This window comes from Schistocerca gregaria, chromosome 4, assembly GCF_023897955.1.
Source record: "Schistocerca gregaria isolate iqSchGreg1 chromosome 4, iqSchGreg1.2, whole genome shotgun sequence".
Taxonomy (NCBI): Eukaryota; Metazoa; Arthropoda; class Insecta; order Orthoptera; family Acrididae; genus Schistocerca; species Schistocerca gregaria.
In genome coordinates this window covers 476,996,398-477,010,901 of record NC_064923.1, presented here as the reverse complement: position 1 = coordinate 477,010,901, position 14,504 = coordinate 476,996,398, and positions in this window count along the sequence as shown.

The window sequence follows — 14,504 nt, the reverse complement described above, 5'->3', positions numbered from 1 at the left end:
ATACAGCATTTTATCTTTTTCACAATGCACTTTGCCATGGAAGACGCCATGTCTTTCGTTTTCTTTTGATCTCGTCAGAACACGAGGTGACCAGTATATGTTCCTTAGGTACACATCATTACATTCAGATTACTTAGAGATTATCTTAATCACAAGACTATGTTTCAGAAGTATGTAACTTTATTTCTGAATATCCTTGAGTTGTAGTGTTCGGAGGGGATGTTAGACGATTTAATGGGATACATGTATTTTACACATGACAAGTAATCTCATGTACATTGCTTACTCAAACAACATTCCACATTTATCAAATGTTTGGTCTTTCAATCCATTATTCTCGCACGTATTCCTCTATTCATGAATTCCACCACGTAGTGTCTTATAGCTCCATATGTTAATGGATAAGATCTGTTTCATGAAACGTGCTCCGTTCACCTATAGTAGAATCTGTTGAGAGGCCAGGATATAAAAATAAGCAGAATTTGCCATTATCTTCCATAAGAACTATACAAAATTCAGATATGACGACGTAAATACATTATTTAGAGACACAAGGCAACAAATAAGGCTCATCAAAAAATATTTGTTTTACCATAGAGGCTCACAGTGTTTCAGGTTATAAAAGTGTGATAAACTCATTTGTCTTGCACAAAATCAGCTTATAAGACACAATGTTATATTTAAAAGTAGTGTAATACGCTAGCTGTAGTTAATGTTCTAATGTTTGTCTTGGGCAACACCTCCTCCTCCCACTGCAGCAGCCCCTGTTCCCACTGCAACACTCCCCTCAGCTTTTCGTTGCGCTTTGAGTAAGTTTTGCCGTCTCCGAAACCTGTAATGTAAGTCAGATAGTGTTATTATTGGGTCATGTTCAGTGTCTGTGGAAATACTCACACTGAACATTTATAAGGTTCTTGGTAAATCTGACTGAGTTGCTCTTTCATTTGACATATCATGTACAACTGTAAGTTCAATGTAAGAAATATTATAACGCGTTAAAACCCCGATATTCATTTATAAACACCATGTATTTCAGGGCAGAAACCAGGATCATAATCTTATTGAACTCTCAGATTCAGTTTCAAAAGTAATGGCAGGTTAACCGTGTTAGTTGGAACTGTGCTCACAAATCATAGGGCCACACACTCTAGTGGGCAGATTAACAGGTGTAGTTTATAATCGGTTTGTGCGTGAAAATTACATAGGCTATTGGAGAATATTAACGTAGCATAAGAAAATCGATACAATTAGTGCCAGACTAGATACCTCGCCATTTTCAACGCCTCGCATGACAGTACTTAAGACGAATATTCACTGAGAAGTGGCTTGGTCGTGGATGTTTAGCAACATAGCAGCCCTGCTCACCTAACGTTAAGGCACTGGTATACCGCCGGCCGGTGTGGCCAAGAGGTTCTAGGCACTTCGATCTGGAACCGCGCGACTGCTACGGTGGCAGGTTCGAATCCTGCCTCGGGCATGGATGTGTGTGATGTCCTTAGGTTAGTTAGATTTAAGTAGTTCTAAGTTCTAGAAGACTGATGACCTCAGATGTTAAGTCTCATGGTGCTCAGAGCCATTTGAACTGGTATACCCCATATCCATTGACAACGTACACAAGCGTGTAGCTCATGACTGTGACCAAATCCGAAAGCAGTCAGATGTGTTCGCAAGAGTTCGGGAGTCTTCGAAAAGTAGGTCCCAACGTGAAAGCACCTTCATAGTACCAGTTAGGATAAAACCCAACGTGGTGCCTTACAACGAATTTTCAAATTTATAGACTTCCCGTCTCTGCAACTGATCGGGCTTACCGTTTCACAGCTGTCGCAGGTCAAGTATCGAACTCTGCCTCGTGATGCTCACAGAGCTGAGGCGAAGTCGTTACATCCATCCAGCGCTACAGTGTTTTATGCGCAACACCCCGTTTCTCAGAGGCCATTTATCGCCGCCCACTGTGCCTTAAATAATGAGACACATCGATACTTGCTGTATTACGACGTGATGTCTCGAATAACTGTTAAATTCACTATGTAGTTAAGCTTCATGATTGTCATTTCTGTCGAAAGATAACATTCTATGACTAGCTCATAGCTCAGTTGACTAAGCGAGAAGTATGAATGGACTTCTCATAAAGTTAACCTGTTGAAATAAAAACGTAAATACGTCTGAAATATTATTTTATGAAATATTCTGGAATTGGAGGGAGCTTTAAGTTGAGAAATAGTAATGATTCTCTGCATTTCGTATGAAGGACATTTTTACTTAATTTACTTCTTTACTTTGATGTACGCTTTCCAATTTGACTGTGTCCAAATTTTTTCCCAGAACGTACTATGCAGCAATAACTGCCATAAATATTTCATCTCAGTAACGACAACATCACCATCGTCATCAATCACTTGAAAATCTCCAGAGTTCTGCATGCAATACAGTCTCTAGTCGTACGCAGTCAGCTGTATAGCACCTGTATGCTTTCTAATGTCAATCATCCATTGTCCGTTGGCTCCTTTTCTGGACCTTTTACCATTCTTTTGGAATCAAAAAACTAATTCCTTTCTCAATCGACCATAAATTACTTCACAACACCCGCTTCCATTTTATTGTCATCACCGTCACATACTATCTTACCATAAGCGTCCGGACACACCTATGTAATGCGGAACTGACTACTGTACATCACGAGAGGTAAACTTGCCAGCATAAAAGGTGGCGGGGGGTGTTGTGTTGTCAGTAGAGAAGCAGTAACAGCAGAAAGGTTCTTGCAGGAGTGCTTACTGACGTCGTACGTGGTCTAGTCATTGGTGTAACCTGAGTAACAAACCCGTCAGGGACAATTCAAACCTTCTAGAGCTGCGACAAAAGACTGTTCGTGATGTGACTGTTAAATGGAAACGCGAGGGAGCAACCACGGCTGAGCCAAGTCTCTACAGACCTAATGTAATTTGAGACAGGGACAGTCGTGCATTTATTTATTTATTTTTATTTACAATTCAAGTTCCGTAGGACCAAATTGAGGAGCAAATCTCCAAGGTCATGGAACGTGTCAGTACATGAACTTAAAACATAAAAGTAATAACAGATAAAAATAAATGTTCATGATCCTGAAAAAAGTCATTCCATAAGTTTGAGTAAACGCTTTCAGCAATATGATAAGAATCAGCTTAATTTTTCAAGGAACTTCTCGACAGAATAGAATGAGTGACCCATGAGGAAACTCTTCAGTTTCGATTTGAAACCGCGTGGATTACTGCTAAGATTTTTGAATTCGAGTGTCAGCTTATTGAAAATGGATGCAGCAGTATACTGCACACCTTTTTGCACGAGAGTTAAGGAAGTCCGATCCAAATGGAGGTTAGATTAATGCCGAGTGTCAACCCAGTGAAATCTGCTTACTCTTGGGAAGAAACTAATATTGGTAACAAGAGACGACAATAAGGAATATACACTCCTGGAAATGGAAAAAAGAACACATTGACACCGGTGTTTCAGACCCACCATACTTGCTCCGGACACTGCGAGAGGGCTGTACAAGCAATGATCACACGCACGGCACAGCGGACACACCAGGAACCGCGGTGTTGGCCGTCGAATGGCGCTAGCTGCGTAGCATTTGTGCACCGCCGCCGTCAGTGTCAGCCAGTTTGCCGTGGCATACGGAGCTCCATCGCAGTCTTTAACACTGGTAGCATGCCGCGACAGCGTGGACGTGAACCGTATGTGCAGTTGACGGACTTTGAGCGAGGGCGTATAGTGGGCAAGCGGGATGCCGGGTGGACGTACCGCCGAATGCTCAACACGTGGGGCGTGAGGTCTCCACAGTACATCGATGTTGTCGCCAGTGGTGGGCGGAAGGTGCACGTGCCCGTCGACCTGGGACCGGACCGCAGCGACGCACGGATGCACGCCAAGACCGTAGGATCCTATGCAGTGCCGTAGGGGACCGCACCGCCACTTCCCAGCAAATTAGGGACACTGTTGCTCCTGGGGTATCGGCGAGGACCATTCGCAACCGTCTCCATGAAGCTGGCCTACGGTCCCGCACACCGTTAGGCCGTCTCCCGCTCACGCCCCAACACCGTGCAGCCCGCCTCCAGTGGTGTCGCTACAGGCGTGAATGGAGGGACGAATGGAGACGTGTCGTCTTCAGCGATGAGAGTCGCTTCTGCCTTTGTGCCAATGATGGTCGTATGCGTGTTTGGCGCCCTGCAGGTGAGCGCCACAATCAGGACTGCATACGACCGAGGCACACAGGGCCAACACCCGGCATCATGGTGTGGGGAGCGATCTGCTACACTGGCCGTACACCTCTGGTGATCGTCGAGGGGACACTGAATAGTGCACGGTACATCCAAACCGTCATCGAACCCATCGTTCTACCATTCCTAGACCGGCAAGGGAACTTGCTGTTCCAACAGGTGGAAATGGCATGGCAAGCCGTTCCACAGGACTACATCCAGCATCTCTATGATCGTCTCCATGGGAGAATAGCAGCCTGCATTGCTGCGAAAGGTGGATATACACTGTACTAGTGCCGACATTGTGCATGCTATGTTGCCTGTGTCTATGTGCCTGTGGTTCTGTCAGTGTGATCATGTGATGTATCTGACCCCAGGAATGTGTCAATAAAGTTTCCCCTTCCTGGGACAATGAATTCACGGTGTTCTCATTTCAATTTCCAGGAGTGTATAACTAACTAAGCAACTAATCTGACAAAGTGCAAGGAAGTCAGCCTTGTGGTCTTTCCATAGACACGGTTCGCACATACGCAATGATCTTCTTAGATTGAGATAATTAAGAATACGAGCACTCAAACGTAGCAGGAAAAAGATACGTGCGTTTCATGCCACAGGCACCATCCAGCTCTTTAGTGTAAAGTAATTCTCCAGTCTAAATGGAATGTCTCATAATCTTCAAACAAACTAAATTTTCAGGAGTGTACATATTGAGAGGCCAATGTCAAAATACCCAGACTCGTGAACAGAGGTCGACAAGAGGTTTGTGAACTCACACCACTTATTACACGAACCGCCCATATCTGAGCCAAAAATATCCTTCTAGAATAGGAAGAGTTACCCCAGAATATGATACCATAGGACATAAGTGAATGAGAATAAACAAAGTGGACTAATTTACGTGTCTAAGTATCACTCACTTTTGATACCGTTCGAATAGTAAAAATGGCAGTATTAAGTCTTTGAACAAGATCCTGAACGTGGGCTTTCCACGTCAGCTTACTATCAATCTGAACACATAGAAATTTGAACTGTTCAGTTTCGCAAATCATATGCCCGTTCTGTGAGATTAAAACGTCAGGTCTTGTTGAATTGTGTGTCAGAAACTGTATAAACTGAGTCTTACTGTGATTTAACGTTAGTTTATTTTCTACAAGCCATGAACTGAGGTCATCTACTGCACAATTTGAAACCGAGTCAATGTTGCACACAACATCCATTACTACCAAGCTAGTGTCTTCAGCATACAGAAATATTTTAGAGTTACCCATAATACTAGAGGGCATATCATTTACATAAACAAGGAACATGAGCGGCCCCAAAACTGTTCCCTGGGGCACCCCCCCCCCCCCCACTTGACAGTACCCCACTCAGATCCCACAGTCGTTATTAACATTGTTAATAAAGACCTTTTGCTGCCTGTTGCTAAAGTAAGAGATGAACCAATTGTGAGCTACTCACCTTATTCCGTAATGGCCCAACTTCTGGAGGAATATTTTGTGATCAACACAGTCAAATGCCTTAGTTAAATCAAAAAATACGCCAAGCGTTCGAAACTTCTTGTTTACCCCATCCAGTACCTCACAGAAAAAAGAGACTATAGCATTTTAGGTTGATAAACGACTTCTAAAGACGAAATGTACATTTGATAGGAAATCGTGTGATATAAAATGATCAATTAACCTTACATACACAGCCTTTTCGATAACTTTTGCAAACACTGATGGCATAGAAATAGGTCTAAAATTATCTACATTATCCCTTTCTCTGTTTTTATAAAGCGGCTTTACTACTGAGTACTTTAATCACTCAGGAAACTGACCATTCCTAAAGGAAAAATTACAAATATGGCTAAATACAGGGCTAAAATGTGCAGCACAGTACTTTAATATTCTGCTAGACACTCCATCATAACCACGAGAGTCGTTAGTCTTCAGTGATTTAATTATTCACCCAATCTCCCTCTTGTCTGTATCACAGATGAGTATTTCAGACATCAATCTCGGAAAGGCACTTGCTAAGAAATTTATATTATTTCCTGTAGAAACAAAATTTTTATTTAATTCACCAGCAATGCTCAGAAAATGATTGTTAAATACTGTACATATATCTGATTTATCAGTAACAGAAATATTATTACTGCGAACTGACTTTGTATCATTGACCTTGTTCTGCTGACTAGACACTTCCTTCACAACTGACCATATGGCTTTAATTTTATCCTGTGAAGTAGCTATTGTATTTGCATACCACATACTCTTTGCCTTGCTAATAACATTTTAAGCACTTTACAATACTGTTGTAAAGTGCTGTTCGTCTACCGCTGATAGTTTGTGATGAACACAATACCTGCACCTTAGGACAATCACTTATCAGAATTAACTCTGAGCATTGCATTCATCTGCTCTACATTCATTAGGGCTTTGGTAGATGTATGCGTCTTTTTTTTCAGTTTAACATTCAACCACACAGTCACTATGATTAGTATTTTTATTTATTTATTTATTTATTTACATTTCAAGTTCCGTAGAACCAAATTGAGGAGCAATCTCCAAGGTCATGCAACATGTCAGTACATGAAATTACAACATTAAAGAACAGATAAAAATAAAATGTTTATGAACCAGTAAAAAGTCAATCCATAAGTTTAAGTAAACGCAATCGACAATACAACAAGAATCAACTTACCTTTTCAAGGAACTTCTCGACAGAACAGGAGTGACCCACGTGAAGACTCTTCAGTTTCGATTTGAAAGCGCCTGGATTACTGCTAAGATTTTTGAATTCGAAGGGTAGCTTACTGAAAATGGATGCAGCAGTATAATGAACACCTTTCTGCACAAGAGTTAAGGAAGTCCGATCCAAATGCAGGTTTGGTTTCCGCCAGGTATTAACAGAGTGAAAGCTGCTTATTCTAAGCAATAAGCTAGCATTGTTAACAAGAAATGGTAGTAAGGAATATGTATATATTGAGATGCCAATGTGAAAATACCCAGACTCTTGAACAGGGGTCTACAAGAGGTTCGTGAACTTACACTACTTATAGCCCAAACTGCCCGTTCCTGAGCCAAAAATATCCTTTTAGAATTGAAAGAGTTACCCCAAAATATAATACCATACGACAAAAGCGTATGAAAATAAGCAAAGTAGACTGATTTTCGTGTCTATCGATCACTCACTTCAGATACCGTTCGAAGACTAAAAATGGCAGCATTATATCTTTATGTCTTTAAACAAGTACCTGAACATGGGCTTTCCACGACAGTTTACTGTCTATGTGAACTCCTAGACATTTGAACTGTCCAGTTTCACTAATCATATGCCCATTCTGTGAAATTAAATCGTCAGGTTTTGTTGAATTGTGCCTTAGAAATTGTAAAAACTTAGTCTTACTGTGATTTAGCATTAGTTTATATTTTCTACAAGCCATGAACTTAGGTCATGAACTGCTGTATTTGAAATCGGGCCAGTGTTGCACACAACATCCTTTACTACCAAGCTAGTGCCATCAGCAAACAGAAATATTTTACAGTTAGCCGTGATACTAGAGGACATATCATTTATATAAATAAGGAACAGGAGTGGCCCCAACACTGATACCTGCGGCACCCCGCACTTGGCTGTACCCCACTCAGACTCCGCTTCACAAACCATTCTCAACATTGTGAATAATGACCTTTTGCTGTCTGTTGCTAAAGTAAGATGTGTACCAATTGTAAGCTACTCCCCGTATTCTGTAATGGTCCAACTTCGGAAGCAATATTTTGTGATCAACGCCTTAGTTAAATAAAAAAATATGCCTAGCGTTCGAAACGTTTTGTTTGACCCCTCCAGTACCTCACAGAGAAAAGAGAATATCGCATTCTCAGTGGTTAAACGACTTCTAAAGCCGAACTGTACGACTGATATCAAATCGTGTGAATAAAATGACCGATTATCCTTACTTCTACATCCTTTTCATTAACTTACGCAAACACTGATGCCATAGAAAGAGGTCTAAAATTGTCTACATTATCCTTCTTTTGTTATAAAGCGGGTTTACAACTGAGGAACTGACCATTCCTAAAGGAAAAATTACAAATATGGCTAAATACAGGGCTAACAAGTGCAGCACAGTACTTTAATATTATGCTAGGCACTCCATCATATCTATGAGAGTCCTTGGTTTTCGTTGCATTAATTACTGACTCAATCTCCACCTTGTCTGTATCACAGAGGAGTATTTCAAACATAAATCTCGGAAAGGCACTTGCTAAGAAATTTATATTATTTCCTGTAGAAACTAAATTTTTATTTAATTCACCAGCAATGCTCAGAAAATGATTGTTAAATACTGTACATATATCTGATTTATCAGTAACAGAAATATTATTACTGCGAACTGACTTTGTATCATTGACCTTGTTCTGCTGACTAGACACTTCCTTCACAACTGACCATATGGCTTTAATTTTATCCTGTGAAGTAGCTATTCTATTTGCATACCACATACTCTTTGCCTTGCTAATAACATTTTAAGCACTTTACAATACTGTTTATAATGGGCTACTGTAGCTTGATTGTGACTACTTCTAACATTTCGATATAATTCCCGCTTTGCCGCTTTGTTCTACATGATATCCTTATCCCACTAGTCAGCCACCCGGGCTGTCCATTACTGCTAGCACACCGTTTAGAATGTTCTAATAGAAAGCAACTCTCAAAGAGCATGAGAAATGTGCTATGGAAAGCAATGTATTTATCATCTATATTGTCGGTACTATAAACATCTTGCAACTCTTGTTCCTTGACAAGTTTTAAAGAACTCTCTATTGCTGTTGGATTAACTTTCCTACATAGTTTGTAATTAAATATACAAAAGCCTTTTAGTGTTAAAATTTGTGCATCATGGTGTGCAAGGCCATTCACCCTTGTACTAACAGAATGCCCATCTAGTAATGAAGAATGAATCAAAATATTGTCTATGACTCTGCTTCTGTTCCCCTGCACCTTAGTTGGAAAAAAACACAATTTGCATCAGATCATATGAATTTAGGAGATCTGCCAACAACCTTTTTCTTGCACAATCATATACAAAATTAATATTGAAGTCACCACATATAACTACTTTCTGGTACTTCCTACAAAGTGAATCAAGGACCCTCTCTAGCTTAAGCAAAAATGCTCTGAAGTCCGAGTTAGGGGACCTATAAACAACAACAATCAGAAGTTTTGTTTCACTAAATTCAACTAATGCGGTACAACTTTCAAATATCTGTACAGTGCAGTGTCGTGATACGTCTATGGACTCAGATGAAAAACTGTTTTTTACGTACAGAACCACTCCCCCATCCCGCAATGAACTCCTGGAGAAACAGCCAGCTAATCTGTAGCCTGGTAAAGGAAGCCTCTGAATTATGAAATTATTTAAGTGGTCCTCTGATATACCAATAATTTCAAAGTTAACATCTATTATCTCTAATACATCTAGACACTTCAGTCTGGAACCGCGCTGCTGTTACGGTCGCAGGTTCTAATACTGCTTCGGGCATGGATGCGTGTGATGTCCTTAGGCTAGTTAGGTTTAAGTAGTTCTACGTCTAGGGGCCTGATGGCATAAGATGTTAGGTCCCATAGTGCTTAGAGCAATTTGAACCATTTGATCTGTGTATGGGGAGTCGCAAGAATGGTGTCCTAAAGTCGGGCAGCTCGTCATAAGCCACATAATTCTATAGTCAGTGCTAGGCGACGCTTGAGGTGGTATAGGGAAAGGCGTCACCAGACAAACAGATGGCTGAAAACAAGAGATTTGGAGTGAGGGCTTGCGTTTCGCAAATGCCCGGAGAACGTTAACTGCCATCACGTGTAGTGCCAGCAATGAAATACGGAGATAGTGTTACGGTATGGGTATGCGTTAAGTGCATAGAATGAGATCCCCTTATTGTGGTTAGGAAGAAGCCAAATCCTTAATAATTTTCACTGCATTGGTTCTGCATACAGTAAAGGAACAGTCCTGAGACGGTGATTAATTGTATCAGTGCATACCGTCATAACGCAACATCTGTGAAGCATAGTGAGGACAGTAAGGTCTCTGAAATGGACTGGGTTGGCCAGATTCTCGACCTGAACCTACTGGAACATCTTTGGAATCAAATAGAACGTCGCATTCGTTCTAGACTCCAGCTTGCATGACTACCTTTTCCGGTTTCCGCTTTTCAGGAAGAATGGGCATCCATTCCTCCACAGACACTCAAACACCTCACTCAAAGTGTCCCTAGCAGAACTCAAACCGCCACATTATTATTATTTCTTTCCTGTCTCAGACTTTATGTCTGGTTAAAAATGGAAAGTGACGCCGGCCTTCCTTTTAACTGTAAAACATATGTTACATTGAATTTAGGAATTTCCGGGTAATTGAACATGTATCAATAATTACATATTTCTGTAGTTGTATATATATGTTTGGATGTAGCTGTATTGCGTTGATGTACTGGTGGATACTGTGTGGTATGACTCCTATAGTTGATAGCATAATTGGTATGATGTCAACTTTATCCTGAAGCCACATGTCTTTGACTTTATTATTATTATCATCAGTCTTCTGATTGGTCTGATGCGGCCCGACATGAATTCCTTCCCTGTGCCAACTTCTTCGACTCACAGTAGCACTTGTAACCTACGTACTCAATTATTTGCTGTATGTATTCCAATCTCTGTCTTCCTCTACAGTTTTTGCCCTTTACAGGTACCTCTAGTACAATGGCAGTCACTCTCTCATGTCTCAACGGATGTCCTTCTCAGTGTTTTTCACATATTCAAATGGCTGTGAACACTATGAGCACTATGGGACTTAACATCTGAGATCATCAGTCTCCTAGAACTCAGAACTACTATAACCTAACTAACCTAAGGACATCACACACATCGATGCCCGAGGCAGAATTCGAACCTGCGGCCGTATTAGTCGCGCGATTCCAGACTGAAGCGCCTAGCACCTCTCGGTCACCGCGGCCGGCAAATTCTGTGCTCCAGTCATACATTCTCAGATATTTCTTTCGCAAATTAAGACCTATGTTCGATACTTCCCATGGCCAGGTATGCCCTTTTTGCCAATGCTAGTCCGCTCATCAAAAGCAGATGTCGTCCTCACTCTATCCGTTATTGATTATTTTGCAGCCTAGGTAGCAGAATTCCTTAACTTCATCTCCTTCATGACCATCAATCCTGATGTTAAGTTACTCGCTGTTCTCGTTTCTGCTACATCTCAACACTTTCGTCTTTCTTCGATTTACTCTTAAATCATATTCTGTACTCTCTAGGTTGGTCATTCCGTTCAGCAGACCATGTAATTCTTCTTTACTTTCACTGATGATAGCAATGTGACCAGCGAATCGTATCATTGACATCCTGTCACCATGAACTGTACTGCCACCCCTGAACCTTTGTTTTATTTCCGTCGTTGTTTCTTCGATGCACAGATTGAACAGTAGGAGCGAAAGACTACATCCTTGTCTTTCACCATTTCTTTACCCTTTTTAATCCCAGCACTTCTTTCTTGGTCGTCCACTCTTATTAATCCCTCCTGGGTCTTGTACATAGCGCGTATTACACGTCTCTCCCTATAGATTACCCATAATTTTCTCAGACTTTCCAACACCTTGCACCATTTTGTATTGTCGAACGCTTTTTCCAGGTGGACAAATCCAATGTGTCTTGATTTTTCTTAAGTCTTGCTTCCATTATCATCGACTGCCACGTCAGAATTGCCTCTCTAGTGCCTAAACCCATACTGAACGTCATCTAACACACCCTCAATTTTCTTTTCTATTCTTCTCTACATTATTCTTGTCAGCAACTTGGATGCATGCGCTGTTAAGCTGATTGTGCGACAACTCTTGCCCTTGTTAGCTCTTGCAGTCTTCGCAATTTTGTGTTTTTGATATTTTTCCGAAAGCCAGGTGGTATGTCGCCAGACTTATAGATTCTACACACCAATCTGAATAGTCGTGTAGTGGCCACTTCCCTGAACGATTTTAGAAATTCTGATGGAACGTTATCTATCCCTTATGCCTTATTTGCTCTTAAGTCCTCCAAAGCTCTTTTAAGTTCTGATTCTAATACTAGATCCCCTGTCTGTTCTAAATCTATTCCTGTTTCTTCTTCTATCACATCAGACAAATCTTCTACCTCATAGAGGCCTTCAACGTACTCTTTCCTCATATCCGTTCTCTCCTCTGCATTTAACAAAGGAATTCCCCTTACACTCTTAATGTCACTATTCCTTGCTTTTTATTTCAATATTACTAATAAGTGGCCTTAAACCTATGGTCAGAGATAGTCTACTTCGTCCTTCACTCTATTCTGTTCACTGATCCATTTTTCCCCTGTTTGTCGCTGTAATTCCGAACATATATCTTTCCATCGTTGTTTTTTGCAGCGATAAACGTACATGATTTTATGCTGTAAAGCTGAACTGGTGACATGCATTGATATTAAACTTCCCGTTTCAGACACATTAGAAATTTGATTTTGAAAACTCTATATATTTACTTCTACACCTATGCTCAGCAAGTCACCTTTACCACTGTCACTTCCCGCTTTTCCTCCTGAAACGTAAAGTTAACAGTAAACCATACTGTGACGCAGGACGCCAATCTTGCAGCGTCTGAGACTAGAGTTGGCTGAACGTCTCCGTCTTTCGCGCTTACTAAATGAACCTGTAAGAGTTTTGTATCTACTGTATTTTCTCCATCTATCGTAACCGATATGGATCCCACTAGCGAACACCATTCAAGCGTTGCCTTGTGGATGGAATACATTTTCTTGACGCCGCGCGGTGTGGCCGCGCGGTTTGAGGCGCCATGTCACGGATTGAGCGGTCCCTCCGGCAGGAGGTTCGAGTACTCCCTCGGGCATGTGTGTGTGTGTGTGTGTGTGTGTGTGTGTGTGTGTGTGTGTGTGTGTGTTTGTATGTTGTTCTTAGCATAAATAAGTTTAAGTTAATTTAAGTAATGTAAAGGTCTAGGCACCGATGACCTCAGCAGTTTGGTCTCTTAGGAATTCACACACATCTGAACATTTCTTGACGACGCTCCAAATAAACCTCTGTATGGCATCTGCATTACCTGCGGTTGGTTTTATGTGATTGTTACACTTATAATCGCTACAATTTTATAGCCTTGCGACTGCTTGATGTACAAAAAAAAGTCAATTGGGTCTACGATTTAATGTCAATGGGTTCAACTTTTTGTCCGTGTATTATCATAAAGCATTTTTGTCTTACTGTTATCGATATGCAGGCCTTTTTTCGAACTTGACTGATTGCGTTCATCCATTTGTTGTTCAAATTTCCGTGCACTGGAGACCAACAGCACAGTGTCACAGGCAGATGGTTCGAATAACTTACAAATCTCATAGAACGTTTGAGTGGGACACTCTTTCAGATAGACGGCGCGCTAAACGGAAGGGGCTGCTCTCTAAATTCCGAAATCCGATCTTAACCGAGGATATAGACCACATATTATTACCACCAACTTTCACATCGTGCAATGATCACCATTCAAAGATAAGGGAAATTAGAGCACGTACTAAGGCGTTCATACCGTGTTTTCCCTCGTGCGTTCCGCGAGTGAAATAGAGGGGGGGGGGGAATATGACTTCGGAGCGAATTGTGCCTTCCGCCACATACCGCTTGGTGGCTAGCGCAGTATATATGTAGATGCAGATGTAACTTCTATTAACATATACAGTCAGTTCCACAAGAAAGTGTACGCCATAATTTTAAATTAACGTCCGCAGCGACATCTGTGGTATTGGTCTCAGATTGGTAATGAGTACGCTTTTGCAAAATGTATACATAAATAATGTAAGAGTTGAATGTTTTGTTTTGTCGGTTACAGTTTTAAATGTGTGTAAAATATCTGAAGCGTCACTTAATTATAATTATGCTTAAATGTTAATCAGAAATGTCTTCTGAGGTACGTTAAGAAACTAATTCGTTCGAGCGGGCAAACTGGGTGCTTCAAGAGGCTAATGATCCGAAATATTCCAGCCCTCTCTGTACAGCGTGGTACAAGATGATGTGGTGTTCACGATGGAGTGGCTTCCAATGTCTCCGGGTGCAAATCTGATCGAAAATGTTTGGTCGTATATTCAGATGAAGCTTAAAGGAAAGCCAATATATACTTTGTAGCAGCTTTCATATCAAATCAGGACGACACGGAGATCGTTACCGAGAGAATGTCGTGAAAAGCATGCAAAAAACGTGTCAAGCTATAGTCGATACAGGTGGCGATG